The sequence below is a fragment of the Hordeum vulgare genome, chromosome 5H (genome assembly GCF_904849725.1).
Source record: "Hordeum vulgare subsp. vulgare chromosome 5H, MorexV3_pseudomolecules_assembly, whole genome shotgun sequence".
In the NCBI taxonomy this organism is placed as follows: domain Eukaryota; kingdom Viridiplantae; phylum Streptophyta; class Magnoliopsida; order Poales; family Poaceae; genus Hordeum; species Hordeum vulgare.
Window position 1 is genome coordinate 554634678 of NC_058522.1, and position 23519 is coordinate 554658196.

The window sequence follows — 23519 nt, forward strand, 5'->3', positions numbered from 1 at the left end:
TGATAGCTTTCCTGATGAGCAATTAAGTGTCATTCGCACTTCACATAGTGCATCGTGGTATGCCGATTATGCAAACTATATTGTAGCCAAATACATACCACCCAGTTTCACTTATCAACAAAAGAAGAAATTCTTCTTTGATTTGAGACACTACTTTTGGGATGATCCTCACCTTTATAAGGAAGGAGTAGATGGTGTTATTAGACGTTGTGTGCCCAAACATGAACAGGGACAGATCTTGCAGAAGTGTCATTCCGAAGTCTACGGAGGACACCATGCTGGAGATAGAACTGCCCATAAGGTATTGCAATCAGGTTTCTATTGGCCCACTCTCTTCAAGGATGCCCGTAAGTTTGTCTTGTCTTGCAACGAATGCCAAAGAATAGGGAATATCAGTAAGCGTCAGGAAATGTCTATGAACTATTCACTTGTCATTGAACCATTTGATGTCTGGGCTTTGATTATATGGGACCCTTCCCGAGTTCCAATGGGTACACTCACATCTTAGTTGTCGTGGATTACGTTACTAAGTGGGTAGAGGCTATCCTCACTAAAAATGTTCATCACCACACCTCTATTAAGATGCTTAAAGAAGTCATATTCCCAAGATTTGGAGTCCCTAGATACTTGATGACTAATGGCGGTTCACACTTCATTCATGGTGTTTTCCGCAAGATGCTAGCTAAGTATGATGTCAGCCATAGAGTTGCATCCCCTTATCATCTTCAGTCTAGTGGTCAAGTGGAGTTGAGTAATAGGGAGATCAAGTTGATCCTACAAAAGACCGTCAATAGATCTCGAAAGAACTGGTCTAGCAAACTTGACGATGCACTATGGGCTTATAGGACTGCTTATAAGAATCCCATGGGCATGTCACCGTATAAAATGGTTTACGGTAAAGCCTGTCATTTACCTCTTGAGCTGGAACACAAAGCTTATTGGGCAATCAAAGAGCTCAACTTTGATTTCAAACTTGCCGATGAGAAGCGATTGTTTGATATCAGCTCGTTAGATTAATGGAGAGCCCAGGCATATGAGAATGCCAGGTTGTTCAAGGAAAAGGTTAAGAGATGGCACGACAAACGAATACAGAAGCGAGAGTTCAATGTAGGTGATTATGTCCTGCTATACAATTCTCGGTTGAGATTCTTTGCAGGCAAGCTTCTCTCTAAATGGGAAGGTCCCTATGTTATCGAGGAAGTATATCGTTCCGGTGCCATCAAAATCAATAACACGGAAGGAAATTTTCCTAGAGTGGTAAATGGGCAAAGAATCAAACATTACATCTCTGGTACTCCCATAAATGTTGAGACCAATATCATCAATGTCATAACTCGAGAGGAGTACATAAGGGATGTTTATCAGCCTGTTTCAGACCTTGAAAATGAAGATGTATCTGTTTCTGTAAGAAATTGGACTCCGATGCTTTTCCAATAGGAAAATTCTTCCATTTTGGATTTTTTTGGAAAATTAGGAAAATAAAAAGAAGTCCGGAGATATAACCCTTTGTTGGCGGAGGGCAATCTTGTGGGCACCTTGTGTGCCTCCCGGACTCCGTTTTCTTGCGGAGGACTCCTTCTGGCCTAGAAAAAATCAATATATAGTCGCCCGAAGGTTTTGATCTCTGCATCGCGCAGTTTTCCTCTGTTTTCGTTTCGAGCTTGTTCTGCCGCAGATCTAGGTCAAGATGTCTTCTCAAGATTCAAAGGGAGAGAGCTATGTGGCTGACTACCTTGCTAACCCCAAGGTCTATGGGGACTTGGAACCATATGGCTGGACCCCTGATGAGGAAGAGGACTATGAGCCCAAAGGGAAGGAGCAAATGAGTTCCGATGAAGAGGAGACTCCTCTACCTCAACCTGCAAACATCCATGTGGAGTTCAAGAAGTCAAGCCTCCCCAACTCCAGGAGGAACCCTGAGACCATATTTATCCCCTCTCGTTTCTTGCAGGAGAGTAAGTAGGAGCTTTGCCATAGAGTGTTGAAGCTTGAGGAGGAAAATGACGATTTAAGGGAGCAGAACATTTTGCTCAAGTGGAAATTAGACAAGCACAAGATTGATTCAACAGCTCCACCACCATCACCGCCAAAGGAAGGCAACTAAGCATTGGTATGGGCAATCCCGTTGGCTTCTGCCAAGCTTGGGGGAGTTGCCTTGGTATCGTATCACCTTTATATCTTTTGCTTTTACCTTTGTTTTAGTTCTTTCCTTTTCAGTTTTTATTTCTTCCCTTAGAGGAATAAGTCTTTAGTTTTTAGTTTGAGTCTTTTGCTTTTGTCTCTGTCCTGATGTATTCGAGCTTACGAGCTATATAATAAAGAGTATCTTAGTCAAGGGCTTTGCTTTGTGCCATGATCAAAAGTATGAAAAGAACAATAGCATGAAAGGTCATGAGACGATCTTATGGAAAGTGATAACTTCACTTATGACACGTATGATGATTGAAAATTGTTGAGAATAAATCAACATAGACCTCAGTCATTGTTGCAATTAATAAGAAGTAATAAGGAAAGAGAGGTTCACATATAAATATATCATCTTAGACACTTTTTACAATTGTGAGCACTCACCAAACTATTACATGCTTAGGAGTAGATGTTGGACAAGGAAGACAACATAATGAATTGTGTTTGCTTGGTTCCAAACAATGTTATATGATTAGAGATCCCTTAACATGTGACGATTGCTTCCACCTCATATTAGCCAAAACTCCCGCACCAAGTAGAGATACTACTTGTGCATCCATAAACCTCCAACCCAGTTTTGCCATGAGAGTCCAGCATACCTACCTATCGATTGAATAAGATCCTTCAAGTAAGTTGTCATCGGTGCAAGCAATAAAAATTGCTCTCTAATATGTATGATCTATTAGTGTGTGGAAACTAAACTTTGTACGAACCTGTGATGAGGAAGACATAAAAGCGATAGACTGCATAATAAAGTTCTTTATCACAGGAGGCAATATAAAGTGACGTTCCTCCGCACTAAGAGGACACGCATTCAAACCTCAAAAGTGCATGACAACCTCTGCTTCCCTCTGCGAAGGGCCTATCTTGTACCTTTACTTTTTGCCCTTGTAAGAGTCATGGTGATCATCACCAATTCCCTATTTTTGCCTTTGTCTTGGCTACCGTCACATGTTTGGGAAAGATCTATATTCATATATCAACTTGGAGTTGAGTACTTATGCTTTATTGTTGTTGACTTTACCCTTGAGGTAAATGGTTGGGAGGCAAAACTATAAGCCCCTATCTTCCTCTGTGTCTAGCTGAAACTTTGACACCATGAGTACCACGTGAGTTGTAACAATTGTGGAAAACAAAATAGATGATTGAGTATGTGGGTTTGCCTTACAAGCTCTTATTTGTCTCTTTCTGATGTTATGATAAATTGCAATTGCTTCAATGACTTTGGACTATTGTTGGTTACTTCTCAGTAAGGTTTTTGCTTCATGCTTTGCTTTGTGAAGGAATTGTTACTTTCCCATAAGAATCTTTATGATGTATTGATGTTCTATGTGTGATCATGATGCCCTCATGTCCGTATTATGTTTTATCGACACCTTCGTCCCTCAACATGTGGACATGTTTATGGAACTTGGTTTTCGCTTGAGGACAAGCGAGGTCTAAGCTTGGGGGAGTTGATACATCCATTTTGCATCATGCTTCCATTATGATATTTATTGCTTTTTGGGTTGTTATATTACTTGTGGTACCATATTTATGCCTTTTCTCTCTTATTTTGCAAGGTTTATTTGAAGAGGGAGAATTCAGCCAGCTGGAATTCTGGACTGGAAACGGAGCAAATCTTAGTCCACTATTCTGCACATCTCCAAATGCCGTGAAAACTTACGTGGATTTTTTTGGGATTATATAAAAAATACTGGGCGAAAGAACTACCGGAGGGGGGCTGCCAGGGCGCCACAAGCCCTGACACCGCCACCCCCTGGTGGCGGAGTGGGGGCTTGTGGGCTCCCTCATGGCCCACTAGCCCCCCTCTTTTGCTATATGAAGCGCCTTGGTCCAGAAAAAAATCAGACGGGAGCTTTTTCGTGGTTTCGCCGCCGCCACGAGGCAGAACTTGAGCAGATCCAATCTAGAGCTCCGGCAGGACAATCCTGCCGGGGAAACTTCCCTCCCGGAGGGGGAAATTGTCACCATCATCATCACCAACACTCCTCTCGTCGGAGGGGAGGCATCTTCATCAACATCTTCATCAGCACCATCTCCTCTCCAATCCCTAGTTCATCTCTTGTAACCAATCTCCGTCTCGCAACTCCGATTGGTACTTGTAAGGTTGCTAGCAGTGTTGATTACTCTTTGTAGTTGATGCTAGTTGGATTACTTGGTGGAAGAGTTTATGTTCAGATCCTTGATGCTATTCATTACAACTCTAATCATGATTATGATTATGTTTTGTGAGTAGTTACTTTTGTTCCTGAGGATATGGGATAAGTCATGTTAATAATAGTCATGTGAATTTGATATTCGTTCGGTATTTTGATATGCTGTATGTTGTCTTTTCCTCTAGTGGTGTTATGTGGACGTCGACTACATAACACTTCACCATATTTGGGCCTAGAGGAAGGCATTGGGAAGTAGTAAGTAGATGATGGGTTGCTGGAGTGACAGAAGCTTAAACCCCAGTCTATGCGTTGCTTCGTAAGGGGCTGATTTGGATCCACTAGTTAAATGCTATGGTTAGACTTTGTCTTAATTCTTCTTTTGTAGTTGCGGATGCTTGCGAGAGAGGTTAATCATAAGTGGGATGCTTGTTCAAGTAAGGGCAGTACCCAAGCGCCGGTCCACCCACATATCAAACTATCAAAGTAACGAACGCGAATCATATGAACATGATGAAACTAGCATGACAGAAATTCCCGTGTGTCCTCGGGAGCATTTTTCCTCCTATAAGACTTTGTTCAGGCTTGTCCCTTGCTACAAAAGGGATTGGGACACTTGCTGCACTGTTGCTACTACTTGTTACTTGTTAGTCTTTGCTTGCTACGTTTCACCTCGCTACACAATCACTTGTTACCGCTACTTTCAGTGCTTGCAGTTATTACCTTGATGAAATTTGTTTATCAGAGCCTTCTGCTCCTCGTTAGGTTTGACACTCTTACTTATCGAAAGGACTACGATTGATCCCCTATACTTGTGGGTCATCGGTGACAAATCCCAGTCTTGATCCATACTAACTCAATGGACACCTTCGGAGATACCTGTAGAGCACCTTTATAGTCAGCCAGTTATGTTGTGATGTTTGATACACACAAGGTATTCCTCCGGTGCCAGTGAGTTATATGATCTCATGGTCAAAGGAATAAATACTTGACACGTAGAAAACAATAGCAACAAAATGATACGATCACATGCTACGTTCATAGTTTGGGTCTAGTCCATCACATGATTCTCCTAATGATGTGATCCAGTTATCAAGTGACAACACTTGCATATAGTCAGAAAACATTGACTATCCTTGTTCAACTAGCTAACCAACTAGAGGCTTGCTTGGGACATTGTTTTGTCTATGTATACACACATGTATCTATATTTTCATTCAATACAATTATAGCATGGATAATAAATGATTATCTTGAAACAGGAAATATAATAATAACTATTTTATCATCACCTCTAGGGCATATTTCCAACAGTCTCCCACTTGCACTAGAGTCAATAATCTAGTTCACATCACCATGTGATTTTAACGAATCCAACACGCATACAGTTCTGGGGTTTGATCACGTCTTGCTTGTGAGAGAGGTTTTAGTCAACGGTTCTGAAACTTTCAGATTCGTGTGTGCTTTACAAATCTTTATGTCATCTTGTAGATGCTGCTACTATGTGCTATTCGGAAATACTCCAAATATCTACTCTACTATACGAATCCGTTTTACTATTCAGAGTTATTCGGATTAGTGTCAAAGCTTGCATCGATGTAACCCTTTATGACAAACTCTTTAATCACCTCCATAATCGAGAAAAATTCCTTAGTCCACTAGTTACTAAGGATAACTTTGACCGTTGTTTTAGTGATTCAATCATGGATCACCTTTTGTACCCCTTGACATACTCATGGCAAGGCACACATCAGGTGTGGTACACAGCTTGTCATACTTTAGAGCCTACGGCTAAGGCACAGGGGACGACCTTCGTCCTTTCTCTTTCTTCTGCTGTGGTCGGGCTTTTGAGTCTTACTCAAATTCACACCTTACAACACAGCCATGAACTCCTTTGCCAATCTATTTTGAACTCATTCAAAAACTTGTCAAAGCATGCATTTCATTGAAAGTTCTATTAAGCGTTTTGCTCTATCTCTATAGATATTGATGCTCAATGTTCAAGTACGTAGCTCTATCAAGGTTTTCCTTTGAATAACTCCTTTCAAACAACCCTTTATGCTTCTCAGAAATTCTACGTTACTCCGATCTACAATATGTCAACCACATATACTTATCAGAAATTCTATAGTGCTCCCACTCACTTCTTTGGAAATACAAGTTTCTCATAAACCTTATACAAACCCAAAAGCTTTGATCATCTCATCAAATCGTATATTCCAACTCCGAGATGCTTGCACCAGTCCATACAAGGATCGCTGGAGCTTGCATACTTGTTAGCCTCCTTAGGATTGACAAAACCTTCTGGTTGTATCACATACAACCTTTCCTCAAGGAAACCATCGAGGAAACAATGTTTTTGACATCCTATGGTGACTTTTCACCATCATCGTCTATCTTTATTTTAAAGATCCATCTTTACTTAATAGTCCTACGACCATCAAGTAGTTCTTCCAAAGTCTACACTTTATTTTCATACATGGATCCTCTCTCGGATTTCATGGCCTCCAGCCATTTGCCAGAATCTGGGCCCACCATCGCTTCTCCATAGCTCGTAGGTTCATTGTTGTTCAACAACATGACCTCCAAGACAAGGTTACCGTACCACTCTCTAGTAGTACGCGACCTTGTCGACCTACGAGGTTTGTAGTAACTTGATCTAAAGCTCAATGATCACCATCATCAATTTCCACTTCAATTGGTGTAGGCACCACATGAACAACTTCCTGCGCCCTGCTACACACTGGTTGAACTGACGGTTCACTAACCTCATCAAGTTCCACCACCCTCCCACTCAATTCTTTCGAGAGAAACCTTTCCTCGAGAAAGGACCCGTTTCTAGAAACAAACACTTCGCTTCCGGATCTGAGATAGGAGATGTAACCAACTGTTTTGAATATCCTATGAAGATGCATTTATCCGCTTTGGGTTCGAGCTTATCAGAATGAAACTTTTTCACATAAGCATCGCAACCCCAAAGTTTTAAGAAACGAGAGTTTAGGTTTCTCCAAACCATAGTCTATACTGTATCATCTCAACGGAAATACGCGGTGCCCTATTTAAAGTGAATGCGGTTGTCTCTAATGCATAACCCATAAACGATAGTGGTAATTCGATAAGAGACATCATAGTATGCACCATATCAAATAGGGCGCGACTATGACGTTCAGACACACCATCACACTATGGTGTTCTAGGTGGCATGAACTGCGAAACAATTTCCACATTGTCTTAACTGTGTACCAAAACTCGCAACTCAGATATTCATCTCTATGATCATATCATAGACAGTTTATCCTCTTGTCACGATGATCTTTACTCTGAAATAGCTTTGAACTTTACAATATTTCAGACTTGTGATTCATCAAGTAAATACTCATGTATCTACTCAAATCATTAGTGGAGTAAGAATATAACGATATCCACTGCATGCCTCAGCACTCATTGGACTGCACACATCAAAAATGTATTGCATCCAACAAGTTACTTTCTTGTTCCATGTGGTATGATTTTGCATGTCTCAAGTGATTCAAAATCAAATGAGTCCAAATGATCCATCTGCATGGAGTTTCTTCATGCGTTTATACCAAGAGGTATGGATTGCATGTCTCAAACGTTCCAAAAACGAGTGAGTACAAAGATCCATTAGCATGGAGCTTCTTCATGCATTTTACACCAACATGACTCAAGCGGCAGTGCCACAAGTAAGTGGTACTATCATTATTACTTTTTATCTTTTGGCACCAATATTATGAACATGTGTAACACAACGATCGAGATTAAATAAACCATTGAAGGTAATTATTCAAGCAAATAGAATAACCATTATTCTCTTTAAATGAATAATCGTATTGCTATAAACACGATCCCATCATGTTCATGGTCAATGCAAACACCAAATAACAATTATTTAGGTCTAACACCAATCCCGATGGTAGAGGGAGCGTGCAATGTTTGATCACATCAACCTTGGATACACTTCCAACATTTATCGTCACCTCGCCTTTAGCTAGTCTGTTTATTTCGTAGATTTTAATTCGAGTTACTAATCACTTAGCAGTCGAACCGGTATCTAATACCCTCGTGCTACTAGGAGTACTAGTAAAGTAGACATCAATATCATGTATACCAAATATACTTCTCTTGACTTCGCCAGCCTTCTCATCTACCAAGTACCTAGGGTAGCTCCACCTCAGCGACCGTTCCCCTCATAACAGAAGCACTTAGTCTCGGGTTTGGGTTCAATCTTGGGTTTCTTCATTAGAGCAGCAACTAGTTTGCCGTTTCATGAAGTATCCATTCTAGGCCTTGCCCTTATTGAAACTAGTGGTTTTACTAACCATCAACAATTGATGCTCCTTCTTGATTTCTACTTTCGAAGTGTCAAACATTGCGAATCACTCAAGGATCATCATATCTATCCTTGATATGTTATAGTTCATCACGAAGCTCTTAGCAGCTTAGTGGCAGTGACTTTGGAGAACCATCACTATCTCATCTCGAAGATTGACTCCCACTTGATTCAAGCTATTGTTGTACTCAGACAATCTGAGAACATGCTCAACGATTGAGCTTTTCTCCTTTACTTTGTAGACAAAGATTCTTGTCGGAGGTCTCATACCTCTCAACAAGGGCACAAGCATGAAATCTCAATTTCATCCCTTAGAACATCTCTTATGTTCCGTGACATTTCAAAACGTCTTCGGTGCCTTGCTTCTAAGCCATTAAGTATTACACACTGAACTATCACGTAGTCATCAAAACCGTGTATGTCAGATGTTCGCAACATCCACAGACGACGCTTGAGGTGCAACACACCGAGTGGTGCATTAAGGAGATAATCCTTCTTCACAACAATGAGGACAATCCTCAGTTTTACGGACTCAGTCCGCAAAGTTGCTATTATCATCTTTCAACTAAATTTTCTCTAGGAACATATAAAAAAGTAGAGCTACAGCGCAAGCTACATCATAATTCGCAAAGACCTTTTGACTATGTTCATGATAATTAGAGTTTAACTAATCAAATTACTTAATAAACTCCCACTCAAAAAGTAAACCCCTCTAGTCATTTGAGTGGTACATGATCCAAATCCACTAACTCAAGTCCGATCATCACGTGAGTTGAGTATAGCTTCAGTGGTAAGCATCTCTATGCTAATCATATCAACTATACGATTCATGCTTGACCTTTCGGTCTCTTGTGTTTGGAGGCCATGTCTGCACATGTTAGGCTCATCAAGTTTAACCCGAGTGTTCCGCGTGTGCAACTGTTTTGCACCCATTGTATGTGAACGTTGAGTCTATCACACCCGATCATCACGTGGTGTCTCGAAATGACGAACTGTAGCAACAATGCACAGTCGGAGAGAACAAAATTTCGTCTTGAAATTTTAGTGACAGATCACCTCATAATGCTATCGTCGTTCTAAGCAAAATAAGCTGCATAAATGGATTAACATCAGATGCAATTCATAAGTGACATGATATGGCCATCATCATGCGCTTATTGATCTCCATCACCAAAGCACCGACACGACCTTCTTGTCACCGGCACCACACCATGATCTCCATCATCATGATCTCCATCAACGTGTCGCCATCGGGGTTGTCGTGCTACTTATGCTATTACTACTAAAGCTATGTCCTACCAATATAGTAAACACATCTACAAACACGAACATTAGTTTAAAGACAACCCTATGGCTCCTGCCGGTTGCGTAGCATCGATGTGCCAATCGATATTAACTGTTACAACATGATCATCTCATACATCCAATATATCACATCACGTCATTGGCCATATCATATCAAAAGCATACCCTGCAAAAACAAGTTAGACGTCCTCTAATTTGTTGTTGCATGTTTTACGTGGCTGCTATGGGTATCTAGTATGATCGCATCTTACTTACGCAAAAACCACAATGGATATGTGCAAATTTCTATTTAACCTCTCTCCAAGGACCGCCTGGTCAAAACCAATTCAACTAAAGTTGAAGAAACAGGCACCCACCAGTCATATTTATGCAACGAGTTGCATGTTAGTCGATGAAACCAGTCTCTCGTAAGCGTACGAGTAATGTCGGTCCGGGCCACTTCAATCCAACAATACCGCCGAATCGAGAAAATACTAAGGTGGGTAGCAAATCGAACATCAACGTCCACAAAACCTTTTGTGTTCTACTCGAGATAACATCTACGCATGAACCTAGCTCTGATACCACTGTTGGGGAACGTTGCATGGGAAATAAAAAAATTCCTAGGCACACGAAAACCTATCATGGTGATGTCAATCTACGAGAGGAGATTAGATCTACGTACCCTTGTAGATCGCTAAGCGGGAAGCATTTAGAAACGCGGTTGATGTAGTGGTAGAGCTTCGTGATTCAAATCACCGTCGTCCCACAATCCGTTCCGATCTAGCGCCGAACAGACGGCACCTCCGCGTTCAGCACACGTACAGCTCGATGACGATCTCGGCCTTCTTGATCCAGCAAGAGAGACGGAGAAGTAGATGAGTTCTCCGACAGCGTAACGGCGCTCCTGCACGTGTCTATCTGTTGTGATCAACTTGCGGGTTTGTGACAATTGGGAACCTATGCATATGGGTTGGCACACGTGGATTCATGTGAGTACTCGATGTATGTTTTGGTGATCAACTTGCGGGTTTGTGACATTGGGAACCTATGCATAGGGGTTGGCTCACGTTTTGACTCTCCGGTAGAAACTTTGGGGCACTCTTTGAAGTTCTATGTGTTGGTTGAATAGACGATTCTGAGATTGTGTGATGCATATCGTATAATCATGCAAACGAATACTTGAGGTGACAATGGAGTATCTAGGTGACATTAGGGTCTTGGTTGATATGTATCTTAAGGTGTTATTCTAGTACGAACTCTTGAATAGATCGATCAGAAAGAATAAATTTGTGGTGGTTTCGTACCCGACAATAATCTCTTCGTTTGTTCTCCGCTATTAGTGACTTTGAAGTGACTCTTTGTTGCATGTTGAGGGCTAGTTATATGATCCAATTATGTTATCATTGTTGAGAGAACTTCCACTAGTGAAAGTATGAACCCTAGGCCTTGTTTCTGCGGATTGCAATACCGTTCGTGCTCACTTTTGTTACTAGTTACCTTGCTATTTTTGTAATTTCAGATTACAAAAACCTTTATCTACCATCCATATTACACTTGTTTCACCATCTCTTCGCCGAACTTGTGCACCTATACAACTTACCATTGTATTGGGTGTGTTGGGGACACAAGAGACTCTTTGTTATTTGGTTGCAGGGTTACTTGAGAGAGACCATCTTCATCCTACGCCTCCCGCGGATTAAATGAACCTTAGGTCACCCACTTGAGGGAAAACTGCTACTGTACTACAAACCTCTGCACTTGGAGGCCCAACAACGTCTACAAGGAGAAGGTTGCGTAGTAGACATCAAGCATTTTTCTGGCGCCGTTGCGGGGGAGGCTAGGTAAGCGGCACTAACATCCCGTCAACGAAGCATTTTTCAGGCGTCGTTGCCAGGGAGGTTACCGCTTGAAGGTATATCTTTAGATCTTGCAATCGAATCTTTTTTTTCTTGTTCTTTCGCTAGAAAACTACAAAAAAATGGAATTGAGGATGCCTCATATGCTCCATCTTTTCAATGTCTTTCGTGAGCATGATGGGAAGGAAAATTGTGCTCAAGTGCTGAAAGAAGAATTACATAGAATGCTTGGCATAGAATATGTGAATGATGAGCATGATTGCAATGTTCTTAGCATGAATTCTTTGAACCATGATGCTAATGATATGCAAAGCCACAAGCTTGGGGATGCTATATTTGATGAAGATTATCTTTTTAGTTCTTCCACTTTGAATGATCAAAATCATTTTGATGAAAGCATGCCCCCTATATATGATGATTATTTTGAGGATACTTATGCTTTGAAGAAGAGGGATGATAAAAGTTGTCATACTCTCAAAAACCCCTTTGCTAAACCTTGCTTTTTCATTGTGGACACAATATGTAGTGCTCAAGTCTTTTGCGATACTCCCACTACTATTCTTGAGAATAGATTTCCTTATGTGGAGAGTAGTAAAATTCCTATGCTTGTAGATCATGAAAAGAAAGCCTTAGGTGCTGGTTATATTGTTGAATTCATTCATGATGCTACTGAAAATTACTATGAGAGAGGATCATATGCTTCTACTTATTGCAATAGTATCAAGCTTCCTCTCCATGTGTTGAAATTTTTGAGGCTATGCTTGTTTTGCCTTCCTATGCTAGTTGACTCTTGCTCCAATAAATTGTTTGATCACAAAATCCCTATGCATAGGAAGTGGGTTAGATTTAAATGTGCTAGCCACATGCTCCATCATGCTCTCGTTGTGTTTCAATCCTTACCTTTTATGTGAGCATCATTGAAATCAATGCCTAGCTAAGGGCGTTAAAAAATAGCGCTTGTTGGGAGGCAACCCAATGAATTTATTTTTGTTTTTTTTCTTTCTGTTTTGCTTTTACCACACCATCATAATTCTGTTATGATTGTGTTTTTTGTGTTTTAATTAGTGTTTGTGCCAAGTAAAGCCTTTATGATAGCTTGGGTGATAGTTGTTTGATCATGCTGGAAAAAGACAGAAACTTTATGCTCACGAAATTATTTTTCATTTCTATCCAGAAAGAGATTTTTGAGTTGATTCTTTTTCCTGCTGATTGATATGCAAATTTCCGTAATTTTCATAATTATTCAGAATTTTTGGAGGTGCAGAAGTATGGTGATCATTCAGATCATTACGGACTGTTCTGTTTTTGACAGATTCTGTTTTCAATGCATAGTTTGCTTGTTTTGGTGTTTCCATAGATTATTTTGACTAATATAAATTGTGGAAATGATAAGATACAATAGGCATTGTGTTAAAATAATTATGAGTCTTGTTTTGACAGTACCCAAGTGATTGATTTTCTCGTTATCATACTAACCCATCTCACGAAGTTCCGTGAAGTTTTGTGTTGTGAAGTTTTCAAGTTTTGGGTAGAGTTTCGATGGACTATTGAACAAGGAGTGGCAAGAGCCTAAGCTTGGGGATGCCCAAGGCATCCCAAGCCATATTCAAGGATACCAAAAAGCCTAAGCTTGGGGATGCCCCGGAAAGGCATCCCCTCTTTCGTCTTCAATCCATCGGCAACTTTACTTGGGACTATATTTTTATTCACCACATGATATGTGTTTTGCTTGGAGCGTCTTGTATCTTAGGAGTCTTTTCTTTTTGTTTGGTCACAATAATCCTTGCTGCACACCTTTTTGAGAGAGACAGACATGCACTCATCGTGATTTTGCTAGAATGCTCATTGGGCTTCACTTATATCTTTTGAGCTAGATACTTTTGCTCTTGTGCTTCACTTATATCTTTAGAGCACGGCTGTGCGTGATTTGGTAGTTGGCTTATGCTATGAATGTTGGAATTATGCCCTAGAGGCAATAATAAATATAGTTATTATTATAATTCCTGTATCAAGATAATCGTTTATTATCCATGCTATAATTGTATTGAATGAAGACTCATTTACATGTGTGGATACATAGACAAAACACCGTCCCTAGCAAGCCTCTAGTTGGCTAGCCAGTTGATCAAAGATAGTCAGTGTCTTCTGATTATGAACAAGGTCTTGTTGCTTGATAACTGGATCACGTCATTAGGAGAATCACGTGATGGACTAAGACCCAAACTAATAGATGTAGCATGTTGATCGTGTCATTTTGTTGCTACTGTTTTCTGCGTGTCAAGTATTTATTCCTATGACTATGAGATCATATAACTCACTGACACCGGAGGAATGCTTTGTGTGTATCAAACGTCGCAACGTAACTGGGTGACTATAAAGATGCTCTACATGTATCTCCGAAGGTGTTAGTTGAGTTAGTATGGATCAAGACTGGGATTTGTCACTCCGTGTGACGGAGAGGTATCTTGGGGCCCACTCGGTAATACAACATCACACACAAGCCTTGCAAGCAATGTAACATAGTATAAGTTGCGGGATCTTGTATTACGGAACGAGTAAAGAGACTTGCCGGTAAACGAGATTGAAATAGGTATACGGATACTGACGATCGAATCTCGGGCAAGTAACATACCGAAGGACAAAGGGAATGACATACGGGATTATATGAATCCTTGGCACTGAGGTTCAAACGATAAGATCTTCGTAGAATATGTAGGATCCAATATGGGCATCCAGGTCCCGCTATTGGATATTGACCGAGGAGTCTCTCGGGTCATGTCTACATAGTTCTCGAACCCGCAGGGTCTGCACACTTAAGGTTCGACGTTGTTTTATGCGTATTTGAGTTATATGGTTGGTTACCGAATGTTGTTCGGAGTCCCGGATGAGATCACGGACGTCACGAGGGTTTCCGGAATGGTCCGGAAACGAAGATTGGTATATAGGATGACCTCATTTGATTACCGGAAGGTTTTCGGAGTTACCGGGAATGTGCCGGGAATGACGAATGGGTTCCGGGAGTTCACCGGGGGGGCAACCCACCCCGGGGAAGCCCATAGGCCATGAGGGTGGCGCACCAGCCCTTAGTGGGCTGGTGGGACAGCCCAAAAGGGCCCTATGCGCCTAGGAAAGAAAATCAACGAAGAAAGAAAAAAAAAAGGAGGTGGGAAGGGAAGGAAGGACTCCCACCCACCAAACCAATTCCAACTCGGTTTGGGGGGGAGCCTTCCCCCTTGGACTCGGCCGACCCCCATGGGGCTCCTTGAGCCCCAAGGCAAGGTCCCCTCCCTCCCACCTATATATACGGAGGTTTTAGGGCTGATTTGAGACGACTTTTCCACGGCAGCCCGACCACATACCTCCACGGTTTTTCCTCTAGATCGCGTTTCTGCGGAGCTCGGGCGGAGGCCTGCTGAGACAAGGTCATCACCAACCTCTGGAGCGCCGTCATGCTGCCGGAGAACTCTTCTACCTCTTTGTCTCTCTTGCTGGATCAAGAAGGCCGAGATCATCATCGAGTTGTACGTGTGCTGAACGCGGAGGTGCCGTCCGTTCGGTACTAGATCGTGGGACTGATCGCGGGATTGTTCGCGGGGCGGATCGAGGGACGTGAGGACGTTCCACTACATCAACCGTGTTCACTAACGCTTCTGCTGTACGATCTACAAGGGTACGTAGATCACTCATCCCCTCTCGTAGATGGACATCACCATGATAGGTCTTCGTGCGCGTAGGAAAATTTTTGTTTCCCATGCGACGTTCCCCGACAGTGGTATCAGAGCGAGGTTCATGCGTAGATGTCTTCTCGAGTAGAACACAAAAGTTTTTTGTGGGCGGTGATGTGCGTTTTGCTGCCCTCCTTAGTCTTTTCTTGATTCCGCGGTATTGTTGGATTGAAGCGGCTTGGACCGACATTACTCGTACGCTTACGAGAGACTGGTTTCATCGTTACGAGTAACCCCGTTGCTCAAAGATGACTGGCAAGTGTCGGTTTCTCCAACTTTAGTTGAATCGGATTTGACCGAGGAGGTCCTTGGATGAGGTTAAATAGCAACTCATATATCTCCGTTGTGGTGTTTGCGTAAGTAAGATGCGATCCTACTAGATACCCATGGTCACTACGAAAAACATGCAACAACAAAATTAGAGGACGTCTAACTTGTTTTTGCAGGGTATGCTTGTGATGTGATATATTGGATGTATGAGATGATCATGTTGTAATAGAAATATCGACTTGCACGTCGATGGTACGGCAACCGGCAGGAGCCATAGGGTTGTCTTTATACTAACGTGTGTGCTTGCAGATGCGTTTACGATTTTGCTAGGATGTAGCTTTAGTAGTAATAGCATGAGTAGCACGACAACCCCGATGGCAACACGTTGATGGAGATCATGGTGTGGCGCCGGTGACAAGAAGATCGTGCCGGTGCTTTGGTGATGGAGATCAAGAAGCACGTGATGATGGCCATATCATGTCACTTATGAATTGCATGTGATGTTAATCCTTTTATGCACCTTATTTTTCTTAGAACGACGGTAGCATTATGAGGTGATCTCTCACTAAAATTTCAAGACGAAATTGTGTTCTCCCCGACTGTGCACCGTTGCTACAGTTCGTCGTTTTGAGACACCACGTGATGATTGGGTGTGATAGACTCAACGTTCACATACAACGGGTGCAAAACAGTTGCACACGCGGAACACTCGGGTTAAGCTTGACGAGCCTAGCATGTGCAGACATGGCCTCGGAACACATGAGACTGAAAGGTCGATCATGAATCATATAGATGATATGACGCATAGGGATGCTTACCACTGAAACTATGCTCAACTCACGTGCTGATCGGACTTGAGCTAGTGTAAGTGGATCATGAACCACTCAAATGACTAGAGAGATGTACTTTTTGAGTGGGAGTTTAGCGAATAATTTGATTAAGTTAAACTCTAATTATCTTGAACATAGTCTAAGTCCACTTTGAATATATTTGTGTTGTAGATCATGGCTCACGCTACAGTCACCCTGAATTTTAATACGTTCCTAGAGAAAGCTAAGTTGAAAGATGATGGAAGCAACTTTGTAGACTGGGCTCGTAATCTTAAGCTAATCTTACAAGCCGGGAAGAAGGATTATGTCTTTAATGCTGCGTTAGGAGATGAACCACCCGCTACGGCTGATCAGGATGTTAAGAACGCTTGGTTAGCACGTAAGGAGGACTACTCAATAGTTCAATGTGCAGTCTTGTATGGCTTAGAACCGGGACTTCAACATCGCTTTGAGCGTCATGGAGCATTTGAGATGTTCCAGGAGTTGAAGTTTATCTTTCAGAAGAACGCCCGGATCGAGAGGTATGAGACCTCCGATAAATTCTATGCTTGCAAGATGGAGGAAAACTCATCTATCAGTGAACATGTGCTCAAAATGTCTGGGTACTCAAACCGTCTAGCTGAGCTGGGCATTGAACTCCCGCAAGAAGCTATCACTGACAGAATCCTTCAATCACTGCCGCCAAGCTATAAAAGCTTTGTGTTGAACTACAACATGCAAGGGATGAACAAGTCTCCTGGCGAGTTGTTTGCGATGCTGAAAGTCGCAGAGTCTGAACTCCGTAAAGAGCATCAAGTGTTGATGGTGAATAAGACCACTAGTTTCAAGAGAAACGGCAAAGTCAAGAAGGGCAATTCGAAGAAGAGCGGCAAGCCTGTTGCCAATCCGACGAAGAAACCCAAAGCTGGACCTAAGCCTGAAACGGAGTGTTACTATTGCAAGGGTATGGGTCACTGGAAGCGCAATTGCCCCAAGTATCTGGCAGATAAGAAGGCGGCCAAAGAAAAATCAGGTATATTTGATATACATGTTATTGATGTGTACTTAACCGGCTCTCTTAGTAGTGCCTGGGTATTCGATACCGGTTCTGTTGCTCATATTTGCAACTCAAAACAGGAACTGCGGAATAGACGAAGGCTCGCGAAAGATGAAGTGACGATGCGCGTAGGAAATGGTTCCAAGGTTGATGCAATCGCCGTCGGCACAGTATCACTTCAGTTACCGTCAGGATTAGTGATGAACTTAAATCATTGTTATTTAGTGCCTACGTTGAGCATGAACATTATATCTGGATCTTGTTTATTGCGATTCGGTTACTCTTTTAAGTCAGAGAGTAATGGTTGTTCTATTTCTACGAGTAACATCTTTTATGGTCATGCACCGAATGTGAGAGGATTGTTCATATTGAATCTTGATACCGACACACATATACATAACAGTGAGACCAAAAGAGTTAGAGTTAACAATGATAGCGCCATATTTTTGTGGCACTGCCGCTTAGGTCATATTGGTGTAAAACGCATGAAGAAACTCCATGCTGATGGACTTTTGGAGTCACTTGACTTTGATTCACTTGACACGTGCGAACCATGCCTCATGGGCAAGATGACTAAGACTCCGTTCTCAGGAACGATGGAGCGTGCAAGTGACTTGTTGGAAATCGTACATACCGATGTGTGTGGTCCGATGAGCGTGGAGGCACGCGGCGGATATCGTTATTTTCTCACCTTCACTGACGATTTAAGTAGATATGGTTATGTCTACTTGATGAAGCACAAGTCTGAAACATTTGAAAAGTTCAAGCAATTTCAGAGTGAAGTGGAAAATCATCGTAACAAGAAGATCAAGTTCCTACGGTCTGATCGTGGGGGTTAATATCTGAGTTTCGAGTTTGGTACTCACTTAAGACAATGTGGAATTGTTTCACAGTTAACACCGCCTGGAACACCACAGCGTAATGGTGTGTCCGAACGTCGTAATCGTACTCTATTAGAGATGGTGCAATCTATGATGTCTCTTACTGATTTGCCGTTATCATTTTGGGGTTATGCATTAGAAACAGCTACATTCACTTTAAATAGGGCACCATCAAAATCCGTTGAGACGACACCATACGAACTATGGTATGGCAAAAGGCCAAAGTTGTCGTTTCTTAAAGTTTGGGGATGTGATGCTTATGTCAAAAAGCTTCAGCCTGAAAAGCTGGAACCCAAAGCGGAAAAGTGCGTCTTCATAGGTTACCCAAAAGAGACAGTTGGGTACACCTTCTATCTCAAATCCGAGGGCAAAGTGTTTGTTGCTAAAAACGGAGCTTTTCTCGAGAAGGAGTTTCTCTCGAGAGAATTGAGTGGGAGGAAGATAGAACTTGACGAGGTTGTCGAACCTCTCATCCCTCTGGATGGTGGCGCATGGCAAGGGGAAACCTCTGTCATTGCGACGCCGGTTGAGCAGGAAGTTAATGATGATGATCATGAAACTCCAGTTCAAGTTTCTGTCGAACCACGCAGGTCGACGAGACCACGTGCTGCTCCAGAGTGGTACGGTAATCCCGTCTTATCAATCATGTTGTTAGACAACAATGAACCTGTAAATTATGAAGAAGCAATGGTGGGCCCAGATTCCAACAAATGGCTAGAGGCCATGAAATCCGAGATAGGATCCATGTATGAGAACAAAGTGTGGAATTTGGAGGTACTACCTGAGGGCCGCAAGGCCATTCAGAACAAATGGATCTTTAAGAGGAAGACGGACGCTGACGGCAATGTGACCGTTTATAAAGCTCGACTTGTGGCAAAGGGTTTTTCACAAGTTCAAGGAGTTGACTACGATGAGACTTTCCCACCCGTAGCAATGCTTAAGTCCGTCGGAATCATGTTAGCAATAGCTGCGTTTTTCGATTATGAAATCTGGCAAATGGATGTCAAAACGGCGTTCCTTAACGGTTTCCTTAAGGAAGAGTTGTATATGATACAACCCGAAGGTTTTGTCGATCCTAAGAATGCTAACAAGGTGTGCAAGCTCCAGCGATCCATTTATGGACTGGTGCAAGCATCTCGGAGTTGGAACAAACGCTTTGATGAGGTGATCAAAGCATTTGGGTTTATACAAGTGGTTGGAGAATCTTGTATTTACAAGAAAGTGAGTGGGAGCTCTGTGGCGTTTCTAATATTATATGTGGATGACATATTACTGATTGGAAACAACATAGAGTTTTTGGAGAGCATAAAAGGTTACCTGAATAAAAGTTTCTCTATGAAGGACCTAGGAGAAGCTGCTTACATTCTAGGCATTAAGATCTATAGGGATAGATCAAAACGCCTGATAGGACTTTCACAAAGCACATACCTTGATAAAGTTTTGAAGAGGTTCAAAATGGAACAGTCCAAGAAAGGGTTCTTGCCAGTTCTACAAGGTACGAGATTGAGTAAGACTCAGTGCCCAGCAACTGATGAAGATAGAGAGCATATGCGCTCCGTCCCCTATGCTTCAGCCATAGGTTCTGTCATGTATGCGATGCTGTGCACTAGACCGGATGTTAGCCTGGCCATAAGTATGGCAGGTAGGTTCCAGAGTAATCCAGGGGTGGATCACTGGACAACGGTCAAGAATATCCTGAAGTACCTGAAAAGGACTAAGGAGATGTTTCTCGTGTATGGAGGTGACGAAGAGCTCGCCGTAAAAGGTTACATCGATGCAAGCTTTGACACAGATCCGGATGACTCTAAGTCGCAAACCGGATACGTATTTATTCTTAATGGGGGTGCGGTAAGCTGGTGCAGTTCCAAGCAAAGGGTCGTAGCAGATTCTACATGTGAAGCGGAGTACATGGCTGCCCCGGAGGCGGCTAAGGAGGGTGTCTGGATGAAGCAGTTCATGACGGATCTTGGAGTGGTGCCAAGCGCAATGAATCCAATAACCTTGTTCTGTGATAACACGGGTGCCATTGCCTTAGCAAAGGAACCACGGTTTCACAAGAAGACCAGACACATCAAACGACGCTTCAACCTCATCCGCGACTACGTCGAGGGAGAGGACGTAAATATATGCAAAGTGCAAACGGATCTGAATGTAGCAGACCCGCTGACTAAACCTCTTCCACGGCCAAAGCATGATCTGTTGAGGAACGTCGCATGGGAAACAAAAACTTTCCTACGCGCACGAAGACCTATCATGGTGATGTCCATCTACGAGAGGGGATGAGTGATCTACGTACCCTTGTAGATCGTACAGCAGAAGCGTTAGAGAACGCGGTTGATGTAGTGGAACGTCCTCACGTCCCTCGATCCGCCCCGCGAACAATCCCGCGATCAGTCCCACGATCTAGTACCGAACGGACGGCACCTCCGCGTTCAGCACACATACAGCTCGACGATGATCTCGGCCTTCTTGATCCAGCAAGAGAGACAGAGAGGTAGAAGAGTTCTCCGGCAGCGTGACGGCGCTCCGGAGGTTGCTGATGATCTCGTCTCAGCAGGGCTCCGCCCGAGCTCCACAGAAACGCGATCTAGAGGAAAAACTATGGAGGTATGTGGTCGGCAGTCGTGAGAAAGTCGTCTCAAATCTGCCCTAAAAGCCCCATATATATAGGAGGAGGGAGGGGGACCTTGCCTTGGGGTCCAAGGGATCCCCAAGGGGTCGGCCGAGCCAGGGGGGAGGACTCTCCCCCCCCCCCCAAACCGAGTCCTACTTGGTTTGGTGGGAGGGAGTCCTTCCCCCTTCCCACTTCTTCCTTTTTTTTTCTTTCCTTTGATTTTTCTCTCTTGGCGCATAGGGGATTGGTGGGCTGTCCCACCAGCCCACTAAGGGCTGGTGTGACCCCCCCAAATGCCTATGGGCTTCCCCGGAGTGGGTTGCCCCCCTCCGGTGAACTCCCGGAACCCATTCGTCATTCCCGGTACATTCCCGGTAACTCCGAAAAACCTTCCGGTAATCAAATGAGGTCATCCTATATATCAATCTTCGTTTCCGGACCATTCCGGAAACCCTCATGACGTCCTGATCTCATCCGGGACTCCGAACAACATTCGGTAACCAACCATATAACTCAAATACGCATAAAACAACGTCGAACCTTAAGTGTGCAGACCCTGCGGGTTCGAGAACTATGTAGACATGACCCGAGAGACACCTCGGTCAATATCCAATAGCGGGACCTGGATGCCCATATTGGATCCTACATATTCTACGAAGATCTTATCGTTTGAACCTCAGTGCCAAGGATTCGTATAATCCCGTATGTCATTCCCTTTGTCCTTCGGTATGTTACTTGCCCGAGATTCGATCGTCAGTATCCGCATACCTATTTCAATCTCGTTTACCGGCAAGTCTCTTTACTCGTTCTGTAATACAAGATCTCGCAACTTACACTAAGTCACATTGCTTGCAAGGCTTGTGTGTGATGTTGTATTACCAAGTGGGCCCCGAGATACCTCTCCGTCACACGGAGTGACAAATCCCAGTCTTGATCCATACTAACTCAACGAACGCCTTCGGAGATACCTGTAGAGCATCTTTATAGTCACCCAGTTACGTTGCGACGTTTGATACACACAAAGCATTCCTCCGGTGTCCGTGAGTTATATGATCTCATGGTCATAGGAACAAATACTTGACACGCAGAAAACAGTAGCAACAAAATGACACGATCAACATGCTACGTCTATTAGTTTGGGTCTAGTCCATCACATGATTCTCCTAATGATGTGATCCCGTTATCAAGTGACAACACTTGCCTATGGCCAGGAAACCTTGACCATCTTTGATCAACGAGCTAGTCAACTAGAGGCTTACTAGGGACAGTGTTTTGTCTATGTATCCACACAAGTATTGTGTTTCCAATCAATACAATTATAGCATGGATAATAAACGATTATCATGAACAAAGAAATATAATAATAACTAATTTATTATTGCCTCTAGGGCATATTTCCAACAGTCTCCCACTTGCACTAGAGTCAATAATCTAGTTCACATCACCATGTGATTCCAACGAATCCAACACCCATATAGTTATGGGGTCTGATCACGTCTTTCTCGTGAGAGAGGTTTTAGTCAACGGTTCTGAAACTTTCAGATCCGTGCGTTCTTTACAAATATTTATGTCATCTTACAGATGTTGCTACTACGTGCTATTCGAAAATGCTCCAAATATCTACTCTACTATACGAATCCGTTTCACTACTCATAGTTATTCGGATTAGTGTCAAAGCTTGCATCGACGTAACCCTTTACGACGAACTCTTTAACCACCTCCATAATCGAGAAAAATTCCTTAGTCCATTAGTTACTAAGGATAAATTTTGACCGCTGCTAGTGATTCAATCATGGATCACTCTCTGTACCTCTCAACATACTTTGAGTCAAGGCACACATCAGGTGCGGTACACAGCATGGCATACTTTAGATTCTACGGCTAAGGCATAGAAGACGACCTTCGTCTATTCTCTTTATTCTGCCGGGGTCGGGTTTTGAGTCTTACTCAAATTCACACCTCACAACGCAACCAAGAACTCCTTCTTTGCTGATCTATTTTGAACTCCTTCAAAAACTTGTCAAGGCATGCATCTTGTTGAAACTTCATTAAGCGCTTTTGATCTATCTCCATAGATCTTTGATGCTCAACGTTCAAGTAGCGTAATCCAGGTACTCCTTTGAAAACTTCTTTCAAACAACCTTGTATGCTTTACAGAAATTCTACATTACTTCTGATCCACAATATGTCAACCACATATACCTATCAGAAAATCTATAGTGCTCCCACTCAATTCTTTGGAAATACAAGTTTCTCATAAACCTTGTACAAACCCAAAATCTTTGATCATCTCATCAAAGTGTATATTCCAACTCCGAGATGCTTG